The 13,767-nt window shown below is 38.0% G+C and overlaps 1 long non-coding RNA gene across 1 annotated transcript in view; it reads left to right on the top strand.

The window, feature by feature from the left end:
* Window positions 1–592: 592 nt before the first annotated feature.
* LOC129631896 (uncharacterized) overlaps window positions 593–13,767 on the top strand; it is a 30,275-nt gene continuing 17,100 nt past the window's right edge. Inside the window, exon 1 of the long non-coding RNA XR_008704224.1 lies at window positions 593–725. This is a non-coding gene — a long non-coding RNA (uncharacterized LOC129631896). The remainder of the gene's footprint in view (window positions 726–13,767) is intronic.

Raw genomic sequence — 13,767 nt, 5'->3', positions numbered from 1 at the left:
GTGCTCAGATTGCTGCAGGATGGATGTGCAGGTCTGAGGTCTCAGATCCCGGGAAGTGAGGTGGACAAGTCAGGGCTGCCTTTCACTCACAACGGCAGGTGTGCCACCCCACGGCTGTATCTCCCTTACAACCTCACCACCAGGCTGAACTGCAGGCGTGCCAGTTCCTCTCACTATTCGGTTTAAGTACATGCCTCACTAGGATACACACTGAACTCATCTCAAGGAAGGAGTCATTCTTAGAGTTAGCAAAGTGCTTGCATCTTCCTTGGATCAGTGGTTCTCAACCTTAGTTACAAGTTCTAATCATCTTAGAACAACAGTACTAATAACTTAGCCCTACTAGAGATATATGTGCATACTCATGATAGAGATTAGCTTAATATTTTTAAGCCATGTGATTTAAATGCCTAACAAGTTTTATCCCATTATGCTTTGGAATTAGGTGCCTCTATTATTACTTATTAAGAATCATTTAATATACGGTATTTATTCGGTTTCCTTAATTTTTTATTTTGGTTGTGGGCAATGCATGGAGCTATATTGGCTTTTAATGTTCTTCAATACTTTGGCACCTGATACGAAGGGCCAACTCATTGGAAAAGACCATGATGCCAGGAAAGATTGAAGGCAAAAGGAGAAGTGGTGGCAAAGGAGGAGATGGTTAGATGGCATCACTGACTCAATGGACATGAATCTACGCAAACTCTGGGAGACAGTGAAGGGTAAGGGAAGCCTGGTGTTTTGTAGTCCATGGGGTCACAGAGTCAGAGATGACTTAGCAACTGAATGACAGCAACAATGTTCTCCAGGTTCTCAAGGAAGAGCTCAAGGAATTATATAACATGCATGTATACATACATATAGACATAAACACGCATACACTTACATTCTAAAATCCAACAGGGTCCCCTGTTGCTTTTAAAGGCCAGTGATCTTATGTGATCTGCTTCTTCAAACTCAACTTACAATCTTTCTTCCTTCCTTCTTAGGCTCCAGACACCCCTAATACCATTTCATTTTGTGGAAAAAGAAAAGCTCCAAAGAGTTTTAAAGACTTTGCTCATGTTGCCCCAAAGGCCTGAACAGTCACACCATTTTAGCCTCCTCAAACATACAGACACACATACACACCCTTTTAATGGTCAGAGTCATTCTTCAAATCTCATTTTAACTATTACTTTCTCAAAAAGTCCACCAATATCATGTTTCTCTACCACAAAACTGCAATGTAATGTTGTTATGAATAACAACCTCTTGCAGTAGTGCATCTCAGTGTCACAGGCTTCCAGCACACAAGTTTTATCCATGTGTTTTAGAAGAAAGATAAAGGAGGAGGAAGGGTGGGTGAGAGAAAGGATGGACAGATGGAAGGAAGGAAAGGAGGAAGGAGGGGCAGTGGGAGAATGAAGGCAGGCAAGCAAGTGTATTCTTGGAATAAGGCACCTCTCCTCTAGACAGGAAATCCAACATGTCTTCTTAAAACACAAAAATAACCAAAATAACAGTTTATTCTTACAAAGTCATCTATCTTGAGAACAGAATGTCTTTGATAGGCAATAGGTATATTCTGTATAAACCTCTACACTCTCAGACATTTCAATAATGCAGAGTTTCATTTATATCCATTATGAACTTAAAATAATTTTGAATTATTTTTAATTGACTTGATGCTTAATTTATGGTGGTTACTTGACAATGGCCATCACTTCTCTTTCCATTCATAAATCCATTCTATAAAAAACAACTTACACTTTCTCATGTGCTCCTTATATAGAACCGATATTTTGATAACTGTAGCTAACAGCAGTACAATCTGTTAGCACATTTGAAGAGATAAGGACAGAGAGCAGAAGTATTTGGCTTCCTTTTAGGCGAAATGGAGGTGGTTGTATGTTTGCAACACAGGCAAAGACAAGCTATTTATTGAAAATCTGGTATCTTATGGCTCAAATGAAGATGAGAATTTTAATATTGGCCAAATAGTCATCACTATAATGAATGTTACTGTAAATGAATGGAAAGTATTTATTGGTTTGCAGCAGAGCAATGTCTACATTGTATAAAAATTTTAACTAAAATCAGAGTATTCTCACTAGTAAAATGGAAACACAAAACACAAATAAGGATATCACTTTCAAATATTTTTATCTAAGCAGGGGAAGTGAGGGGGCTTGCCCTGTAAGGACATGACTCTAAGGGGTACACAGCTATTAAACACAGCCCTGCAATGATGAGAAAATATTTTCACTTCAAGAGATAGATGAGTAAGTGTGCGACATACAGAAAAGCAGCTCTATCTTTTGTTTCTTATAAAGAAATTGTACCACTAATGCTCTTTCCACTTGCTGTCTGCCTCTGAAATCCCCTTATCCTCTTCTGATAGACAGACACAAATTGAATTACCAAACAAGCTTTTAAAAAAAAAAAAAAACCACCTAGGGGCAACCAGTAACCTCTATTATCAAACACTGTCTCGCCACTGCCATCTTGTGGGCAGGATGCTACCATGCACTTCTTTTGGCCAAATCAGGGAAACCAAGTTGATATCTTCCCAGGATTAAGAGTTAGAAACTGCAAACCAATAGACACTCAAAAGGAACAGAGGGGAAACCTCTTCTACTGAGTTTCTGCTGAATGATACCAGCTGAACTATTATCATATAAAGTTTAGATGTGTATGTATGTATGTATGTATGTGTGTGTGTGTGTGTATATATATATATATATATATATATATATTTTCCCCCCCAAACAACTGCTGTTACAGTTAAAGGTCAGCAAAAAAGGCTTCCATTGTTTCTTTTAGTTTGTATATGTTTATATGTAAGTGTACATGTGTGTGTATATAAAGTATATTCGTATATATATGCATGAATATATATATATTTGTTTATACATAAAGGACTTCCCTGGTGGCTCAGATAGTAAAGTGTCTGCCTGCAATATGGGAGACCCAGGTTCGATCCCTGGGTTGGGAAGATCACCTGGAGAAGGAAATGGCAACCCACTCCAGTATTCCTGCCTGGAGAATCCCAGGAACGGAGGAGCCTGGTAGGCTACAGTCCATGGGGTCGCAAGAGTCGGACATGACTGAGCGACTTCACTTCACTTCATATATTTGTTTATTTGGCTGTGCCAGTCTTAGTTGCTGCTGCTGCTAAGTCGCTTCAGTCGTGTCCGACTCTGTGCGACCCCATAGACGGCAGCCCATCAGGCTCCCCCGTCCCTGGGATTCTCCAGGCAAGAACACTGGAGTGGGTTGCCATTTCCTTCTCCAATGCATGAAAGTGAAAAGTGAAAGTGTAGTTGCTCAGTCGTGTCCGACTTTTAGTGACCTCACGGACTGCAGCCTACCAGGCTCCTCTGTCCATGGGATTCTCCAGGCAAGAGTACTGGAGTGGGGTGCCATTGCCTTCTCCGAGTCTCAGTTGAGACATGCGAGATCTTTAGTTGCAGCATGAGAACTCTTTGTTGCAGCCTGTGGGATGTAGTTCTCTGACGAGGGACTGAATCCAGGGTCTGCATTGGGAGTACAGCGTCTTAACCACCGGATCACCAGGCAAGGCCTTATATTTATATAACATATGTAAGTTCTATATACGCTCATAAGTGTGTATGTATGTATGTGTGTGTGTATATATATATATATATATGCCTTTTAGTAAATGAGTATTTACTGCAGATTATAAAATAAAACATGAAGCAGTGTCCCCAGGTATATTAAATTTACTATAAACACTTTAATAAGATAATAGGAAGCAATATCATATTATTTTTAAAATTCTGGGAGGCTATACACCCAAACATTCCTTGTAGTTTGATAAGATTATGGGTGACTAATATTTGTCTTATAACTGCCTATCCTCCTCTCATCTCATCACCTGTCACTGAATAGGAAAAGCAGTTCCATTGAGACTGGTCATTTACAATGCAAGACCAGGTTTGAACTGCGACTGCAGTGTGCAAAAGTGATAATGAAGTCAGAGACGGCCTGGAAAAAGAGAAGAGACAGGATATGAAATTACTGAAGGCATTTGACTTTGTCCACAATGTGAAAATGAAAAAAATTCCAGATCAAAATATAGTGGAAAAGAGCTGGGTTGGGTGTCCAAATAACTTGTTTATAATTAAAAGTCTGCTTAAGTATGGGTTAATATTGGGAAAACAGTTTACTTTTCTGGGAGAGTTGCACCATCTGTAAACTGAAGAGGTTAGAACAGTTAACTCAAACTTTTCTGAGCTTTTACATTGTTTGATGGTAAAACTGATGTTGGGATGGGAGTTTCACCATCTGTAAAAGAAGAGGTTAGAACCGTTATCTCAAACTTTTCTGAGCTTTTACACTGTTTGATGGTAAAACTGATGTTGGGATGGGATGATGGGAGCATAATTGGCCCAAGTGATTTTGTCCTTTGTCTTGGTTGGGTTTTCAGTTACGTGATTATTCTGCACTTGCAGGAGGTTAACTATTGGGATTAAATGGAGGGCTACTGTGGGCAGACATCTGAGGAAAGGGCTGTGGATGGAGGGAGTCATGAGGGCTGTGGTACGTACAGGTGCTGGGGTAACTAGGACCTGAAAGGCAGATGTGAAGCAAGTTTAAGCAGCAGCTCTTTTTGTCTTCCAAGGCCCCATCTCTCCATTTCGATGTACAAACTCTATTCCTTATCAAAACTTGATCTCAAAAAGGTATGTTGAGCTAATAACAGTAAAGAACAAGTCACCAATGCTACCTTAAAGGGAGGCTTCTTAAGTCAAATTAAAGCTAAAAGTTTCAAGTCGGGAGAAAAAAATAACATCCTGTCGATTCTCCAACAAATCAGGAAAAATATTTTTTGAGGTAGGAAAATTCTACTCCAGCTGCTCAGACTGGTAGTTAATGACAGGAAATGTCTGCATATCCTCTGTTTATTTTAGATGGAACCCTTGTCTGTATTTCCACCCAGGGATTTAGAAAATAGGACACAATACATTGAAGGTGTCACACGCAATTAGTACCCTGGTGAATTGCTAATGAGGCGACTCCAGCTCCAAAGAGGCATTTTAAATAAGCCCAAGAATATCTCATATCTTCACAAATTGCTCTTATAAATTAATAAGTACATACACATAGCATACAAAAATGAAAATTAATTCTGGAAACAAGGACCATGGGCACACTGAGTTAGGTGCTAAGAATGAGGCAAGCAGGAAGTCCTATGGCCATAGGGGTCACAGAGCTGATCAGTGCAGGATCAGATATAGGACATCTCACTGTGATAGGAAGGAAAGGAGAAAATAAGGTCTGTTTCAGAGAGTCAGGCTCAGAGTCAGGACAGGAAGGATCAGAAGCAGGTGTGATCAGATCTCACAGATGTGTCAGGCTGGTTTTTGAAGGAGCACAGGATTTTCTTTCATAAAAGAAATAGTTGGAGCAAAGGCGGGCAGGTAGGAAAGAAAACTGAGGAAAAAGAGAACCACTTCTTGAGGACATAAAATGCTAGAACATACTTCCTAAAAGGTGGAGCTAGAGAGAAAGTTTTGGCCTGAAAGTAATCTTGAAGGAAAATTTACAACTTAATGAGAGGCCCATAGGCTTTTGTAATCAGTTATAAATTGAGGTTCCAACTTGAACCAGTTCCAACATAAGGAAAGGGAAATCACACAAAACAAGCTACCTCTTAAAGTTTTAATGCTGAGAATCCCTTTGGATCAGACCTCATTTCAGACCTGTACCAAATTAAACTGAAACTTTAGAACTTGTGCAGTCCAATGGATATATGTGAGGCAAATAACGTGAGCCATATATGTAATTTTCATTTCTATAGTAGCCACATTAAAAAGCAAAAAATGATGAAATTAAAACCAAATTTAAGCTATGAAATGTATCTAAAATAAACTTTTCTAAATAATTATTGGAGAAGGCAATGGCACCCCTCTCCAGTACTCTTGCCTGGAAAATCCCATGGACGGAGGAGCCTGGTAGGCTGCAGTCCATGGGGTCGCTAAGAGTCGGACACGACTGAGTGACTTCACTTTGACTCTTCACTTTCATTCATTGGAGAAGGAAATGGCAACCCACTCCAGTGTTCTTGCCTGGAGAATCCCATGGACAGAGGAGCCTGGTGGGCTGCCGTCTATGGGGTTGCACAGAGTCGGACACGACTGAAGCGACTTAGCAGCATACAATTATTAGTAGAATATTTTACATTATTTTCTTAAACTAAGTTATTGGGATCCATTGTATATTTTACCCTAACTACACGTCTTAACTTGAGCTCGTGATATTGCAAATACTCAGTAGTTACAAGTGGCTAATATTGGACAATACTTGCTCCTACTAGTAAAGAAAAAGTGATCAAAAATCAGTTAATTATGATGTTGGCTACGTACAAAGTTCCCTTTTAGAAGTTTTTATAAAGTTTCTCTCTTCTTGAGTCTGAAAATTTTACCATAAATGAGTGTGCTTTCATCTACATTTGTGGAGTGGAGAGTTCTTCACTCTTTGCTCTCTCAAATGTTAGATAAAATTCAGCAGTGAGTTATCAAAAATAGGAGTAATAAAATGTTTGGTTAAGATTAGTATGCTTTATATATAAATATTTGACTTGGATTGCATATTACTCTAATCTGGGACCAGTGTTTGCTTTGTGAGGTTTATCATTAGAAATTTAAGGTTGTTAGTCCTCCTATTACTCTTTTCATCTTGCATTAGTCTTGTTAAATCGTGTTTTTATGAACGTGTCCCTTTTTGGTTTCTGGCAGCAACAGCTGTGCCTGTTCATTGCTACAGGCACCAGATGCTCCCCCTTTACTTCTCATCATCGCTTCCCTTCTTGGGAGATCACCTATCCATCAATATCTTCAGATTCAACCACCTCGGACTGAGCCCATCAAAGGCTCCATTGGCAATGTCATTGGGACTATTTGCAGCCTAATTAATCTATCTTTGTGGTACCTCAAAACAGCACACACACTGCCTTAATCGCTACAACCTCACACCCACTGGGTACCACAAACAGAGAATAAGCAGACTGGATGCACCCTGCAAGTCCTGTATTTGCATCATTTACTGCAAGATTAATGAAAGCAGCTGAAAAGCCAGAAGTGTAGAAGAAAAACCATAGGTTTGGGTTTTAGAAAGCCTCCCATGCCACTTAAATAGAGTAATAACTTTACCCATAATAGCACAGTCCCTTGGGTAACATTAAGGCTTTTATTTTTGCATTACATTGTTTAGACACATTGGTTACTGTCAATGAAAGCTTGAAACCTGAAAATAATATTGATTAAAAGGAAACGTCAAAATGGAAACAAACATTTCTTTAAATGTTTAAAATGCAATTTTATATGGAGTAATCAAGTTTAAAGTGCATATATGAGTGTGTGTATATATATATATGTATATATGTGTGTATATATATGTGTGTGTCAGATACAGTAATTCTGAAAGAATGAATATTTTGATCTTAAACATCTCTGAAAATAACCATAGTAATAAATGACATGGCAAAAAAGAAAATTATTAACTACCCAATAAAATCAACCAGAAAATACAAATCACAATAAGAAAGTAAAATGAAAGTGAAAGTCGCTCAGTTATGTCCGACTCTTTGTGACCCCATGGACTATACAGTCCATGAAATTCTCCAGGCCATAATACTGGAGTGGGTAGCCTATCCCTTCTCCAGTAGATCATCCCAACCCTGGAATCAAACCTGGGTCTCCTGCACTGCAGGCAGATTCTTTACCAACTGAGCTATCAGGGAAGCCCTACAACAAGAAAACCCTCACTGAAAAGCAACAAAATCCTTTGTACTTGACATTAACTCCAGGCTCCTTGAATATGAAGCCCTGTCATATCAGTATTTCAGTCTTGTGAAGTAAGCTGCAATGTGTTTCAGTTATTCCAATTATCAAAAAATGGATATTTGCATTACTTAAAGATGTACTAATTTCTTCCTTGAAATAAAATAATCCCTTACTGTAGCATTATTCAATTTTACTTGTGAAAATTCCATTTACAGTTTAAAATGGTATACATGTGGAGTAAAGTTGAATCCACATGCAGATTGTGGTTTTCTGATGGAATCTGATGAACACAAAATCTGATGTTTGAAATCATGACATGAATCTAACTTAGGCTTCAACTCCTGATGTTAGGAAGTAAGTTAGAGGAGAGGAATCTTGGCCTGTCTCAACACCAATATCATCATAAGGATCACATGGAGAATGGATGCCAGTGTTAATTGAAACCATCAGGTCTTTTAAAGATGGCCATTTATTTTATTTAAAATTTTTAATAGAGTATAGTTGCCTTACAATGTTTCTATTGTTTAGCAAGGTGAATCACATATCCCCTCTTTTCTGGATTTCCCTCCCATTTAGGGCACCACTGAGCATCAAGTAGGGTACCCTGTGCTATATAATGGGCTTTAATTAGTTATCTATTTTATACATAATAGTGTATATATGTCAATTCCAATCTCCCAATTCATCCCAAGCCCCTATTCCTCCTTGGTATTATTATTTGTTCCTTACATCTGCATCTAAACTTTGGCTTTGCAAATAAGATCACATCTGTATCTTTTCTCTAAATTCCACATATATATGTTAATATAGTTTTCTTATTCTGACTTACTTGACTTAGTATGACAATCTCCAGGTCCATCCATGTCTTTACAAATGATTCCATTTCATTCCTTTTTATGGATGAGTAATGTTCCATTGTATATATCTGTAGCATACTTTCTTTATCTGTTTTCCTGTTGGGAGACATTTGTTTCCATGTCCTGGCTACTGTAAACAGTGCTGCAATGAACACTGAGGTGCAAGTATCTTTTTGAATTATGGTTTTCTCTGAGTATATGACCAGTAATGGATTTGCTGGCTTCTATGGTAGTTTTATTTTTAGTTTTTTAAGGAACCTCTATATTGTTCTCTACAGTGGCTGTACCAATTTACATTTCTACCAACAGTACATAAGGGTGAAAATGTAAATTTTCCACTTTTCCTCACACCCTCTCCAGCATTTATTCTATATTGAATTTTAGTGATGGCCATTCTGATAGGTGTGAAATGATACCTCATTGTAGTTTTGATTTGCATTTCTCTAATAATTAGTGATGTTGACCATATTTTCATGTTTGTTGGCCATCTGAATGTCTTCATGAAGAAGTGTCTACTTAGGTTTTCTGCACACTTTTTTGATTTTTATTGAGCTGTTTGTATATTTTGGAGATTAGTCCTTTGTCAGTTGCTTCATTTGCAAATATTTTCTCCCATTCTGATGGTTATCTTTTCGTCTTTTTTGTAGTTTCCTTTGCTGTGAAAAGGTTTTAAGTTTAATTAGGTCCCATTTGTTTGTTTTTGTTTTTATTCTCATTTCTTTAGGAGTTGGGTCAAAAAAGATCTTGCTGTGGTTTATGTCAAAGAGTGTTCTGCCTATATATATATATATTTTTTTTTTAGTTTAATTTTATTTTATTTTTAAACTTTACAATATTGTATTAGTTTTGCCAAACATCGCAATGAATCCGCCACAGGTATACATGTGCTCCCCATCCTGAACCCTCCTCCCTCCTCCCTCCCCATACCATCCCTCTGGGTTGTCCCAGTGCACCAGCCCCGAGCATTTTTTTTATAGTGTTTGCCCTTTCATTCATGTCTTCAATCCATTTTGAGTTTTTTTGTCTTTGTTGTTAGGGAGTATTCTAATTTCATTCTTTTACATGTAGCTGTCTAATTTTCCCTGCACCACTTATTGAAGAGGCTGTCTTTTCTCCATTGTGTATTCTTGTCTTAGTCATAGATTAGGTGTCCATAGGTTGTGGGTTTATTACTGGGCTTTCTATCCTGTTTCATTGATCTATATTTCTGTTTTCATGCCAGAAGATGGCCATTTATTTTTAAAACTACTTGATGCTTCCAGTGTTCACAGAAATAGATCAGCTACCAGATATATCAAAAGCATAAGATTACATAGGTGAAATGATCCTAATCAGAAAATAAGCTAAGACGGTTCCAGGGTAACTTCCAAGATATTTATTATTTTTTTTCATTGTATTATCATGATTATATGATATATAAAGTACTTAAGTAAATTTTCAGTTTTCCAATTTTGTGACCAAGAGAGCAAATAATTGGATGCAAAAGACCATACCATGGAAACCTTAGTTTGTGGAAGTTCCAAGATTTGTGGAGAATAAAGCAGATTAGAAGTATCAAGGAAATAACCAGCTAGTATAAAAGCATTTATACTATTTGAAATGTGTTTACACACATTCACATAAAACAACAGATAAAACCAACTATGTCTTTATGAAGTTTATGTGCTCTGGAGAGAGAACACAAAAACAAACAAATGATTATGATTTTAGGTGCTTTAAGCCGAAAAGGGTAAAGTCCGCTAAATTTTAGTGATCTAAAAAAGAGAGGTGCCATGCAAAAGGTAGAGCATGCTTCAGTGGATGGGGTTATGCTAATAACGTACTTTGAAAAATTCATGATGTATTTTAGGGTAGGCAAGGAATTTGATGGGATAGGGATGAAGGGCCTGAAGGAAGGTTTAAGACAAGGCAAGTAATGATGTAATAGGTCTTATGTGGTATTCTGTAAGGTTAGTATTCCTACTGTGGTCACAAGTAACCACTAAGTAACCTCAAGCAGTGGAGTGTCATACCAGCTTCATGTGTGGTAACATAGTTTTGCCTACACTGTAGGGGGCTTCCCTGATAGCTCAGTTGGTAAAGAATCTGCCTGCAATGCAGGAGACCCCAGTTCAATTCCTGGGTTGGGAAGATCCCCTGGAGAAGGGAAAGGTTACCCACTCCAGTATTTTTGAGCTACCCTGGTGGCTCAGCTGGGAAAGAATCCGCCTGTAATGAGACCTGGGCTCAATTCCTGGGTGGGGAAGATCCCCTGGAGAAGGGAAAGGCTATCCTATCCTGTATTCAGTATAGTCCATGGGGTGGCAAAGAGTCGGACATGACTGAGCACTTTCACTTTCATTTTACCGTGTGGGAAGGGATTTGAGGGTAATTAGATGGGAGATACAAGACCATTCAGTGCCTATTTCATGCATTTTGGACAAGATATGATGTTCCTAAAACTGATCTCATACAGTAGAATAGAGGGTTGTAAGTATAGATGAATTAAAATGACTCCAATAACCTAAACAATTGGATATAGGGTGAGAGCGAGATTTTTAAAGATAACACTTCTACCCTTTTGCTAAAAGAGATTTATTGGATGTTCCATGTGACTACAGGTGCATATTAGATTTGGTGATACACTATCATAATATCATCTGCTAAACAAACACATTCTCTTTGAATTATTCCAAAAATTCTACAATAGTCTTGTGCAAAACTGTATTCTCATATTGGCTAGAAAGGTAATTTCCTCTCTTGGAACTATAGAATTCAAGGCATTTTTCATTGAAATTACTGACCTTTGCCATAAAATGTTTCAGGAAATAATCAGCACTCTTAAAGACAGAGGTTTTTCTTTATTTTTTAAGGTAGCATCTTCTAAGCACTGGCACAAAAATTATATGTCCCATATAATGTGGGTGTTCTGACAGTGCAGTCAAGTTAGATTAATTGTAATAAGCAAAAATTGTCACTAAAGCTCTCAGCTTATGCCATCTAATATTGTGTGAATACATTTTATTTCCTAACATTATGAAACAGCCAAGAGTATAATAAATTACTTACCTAAGTCCTTTGAGGATTTTTGCATAATTTACCAAAACAAATTGATTTTAGCGGAAAAGCTGCTAATTTACATGGGTAGGAAGTGTTTTCCTTGGTGTGATGAATTTAATTTCAATTTCCCTGTTTGCATGAATTCACTCCAGTAATTCATCACTGTTAGATTAAACTACAACTATGTTTCACTTGAGTAAGTCTCTAACATTCAATATATATGAATGAAAATAAATTGCCTTTATAGCATGGCTATATATTTGTGTGTGTGTGTATGTGTGTGTATATATATATGTATATGTATATATATGTGTTATATATATAATACATTACTGATAGCTTTTAAATAGAGTAAGTAATTTTTAAATGGATATACAATGATTTTTAAATATGAACAAAGTAGTACCCTTATTAAGTTATATTTCAAGGTTTGTTCTTATAGGAGATATACATTTATAGGGTACTGGATATGTACCAATTTACGCCCTGGATGTTTTATATTTGTCATGTTATTATACTTACTAACATCTTCATGAAGTAGGATTTATTGGCCTCTTCTGGAAATAAAGGACTCTGAAATCAGGAAAGGAAAAGCTCCTCACCTGTCTTTGTATTATAACTGGAGCCTCATTGAGTCAAGGCATCTGCCTCCAGTTACGTGTCCTTTCTTTTCTCATATAAAGTATCTGTCACTTAAGGTCCATAGATTGCCACTACACATATGCCTGCATATTGATGAACACACACACACACACACACACACACACACACACATATATATATATGTATGTATATACATACATACATACCTTTTAAAAAAAACCAATTACTCAGATTTCATAGAACATTCTTGGGGAATTAGCAAACTTGAACACATTCTTGTGACATACCACATAAGACTGATGCCTTCAAATTTTACTGTAATAAAACTAGATAACTCTTCTTATCTACTGCTAAAAACAAACCAAAAAACCTAAAAGTTAATAGCTTGTGTGTGCATGCTCAGTTCTGTCCAACTCTTTGCAACCTCATGGACTGTAGCCCACCAGGCTCTTTTGCCCTTGGAATTTTCCAGGCAGGAATACTAGAGTGGGTTGCCATGACCTCCACCAGGGGATCTTCCTGACTCAGGGATAAACCTGTATTTTTATGTCTCCTACACTGGCAGGCAGATTCTTTACCACTAGCGCCAGCTGGGAATCCAAAAAGTTAGTAGCTTAAAGCAACATATTTATTATCTCAGACAGTGTTTTAGGGTCAGAACCTTAGAGTGGCTTAACTGAGTGGTTCTGGTCTAGAGTCTCTCACAAGGTTACAGTAAGCTGCTGGCTTGGCCCAACTGTAGTCACCTCAGGGTTTAACTGAGGCTGAAGACTTAACTGCCAAGCTCATCCATGCGGTTGCCATGCCTCATTTCCTCCCTGGCTTCTGGCCGTCGACTCTGTTCCCTGCCAAGGGAGACTCTCCGTAGGAAGCCTAAGTGTCCTCAGGACATGGCAACTCGCTTTGCCCACAGTGAGGGCTCTGAGGGAGCTGGCTAGGAAGAGAACATCCTCGATAGACACTGCAGTCTTTTATAACCTAATCTGAAGTGACATACAATCACTGCTGTTGATCACACAGACCAACACTGGTAAAATGTGGGAGGAATCCTCACAAGGTCTGAGCACCTGGAGGCAGGCATTAGTGGGAGGAGTCGGGGAGGCTGGCTACCATAAGTATCAGTGTGTACACTTCCACTGCAAAATAAAAATGTCACAGCTAATATCAAATAGTCCATTCAAAGACAGTCTGTCTCTAAAATTGCCAAGGACTTCTTCAGTGGCTTAGAAATAATGTTGCTCTCTCCGCATGTAAGATCTGGACAATTAACTTAATGCCACAGTGAAAATGTGTGATGAGACATAATGTTAACTGAGGGACAAGCTCTTTTGACCTGAAAATATCTAAGTGTTCCAGAAGCTATGTGTGAAACACTTCATAAAATGTGCTCCATCTTTTGATCCTTTTGAGAAGCAGAGAACATTTTACACAACTCTGGCAGTAAGAAAAGTTAGCTATCACATCAGATCCAACAG

Source organism: Bubalus kerabau, chromosome 17 (assembly GCF_029407905.1).
Source record: "Bubalus kerabau isolate K-KA32 ecotype Philippines breed swamp buffalo chromosome 17, PCC_UOA_SB_1v2, whole genome shotgun sequence".
NCBI classification, from domain to species: domain Eukaryota; kingdom Metazoa; phylum Chordata; class Mammalia; order Artiodactyla; family Bovidae; genus Bubalus; species Bubalus kerabau.
Note: the sequence above shows the minus strand (reverse complement) of the source record. Positions and strands in the feature narration are given on the sequence as shown.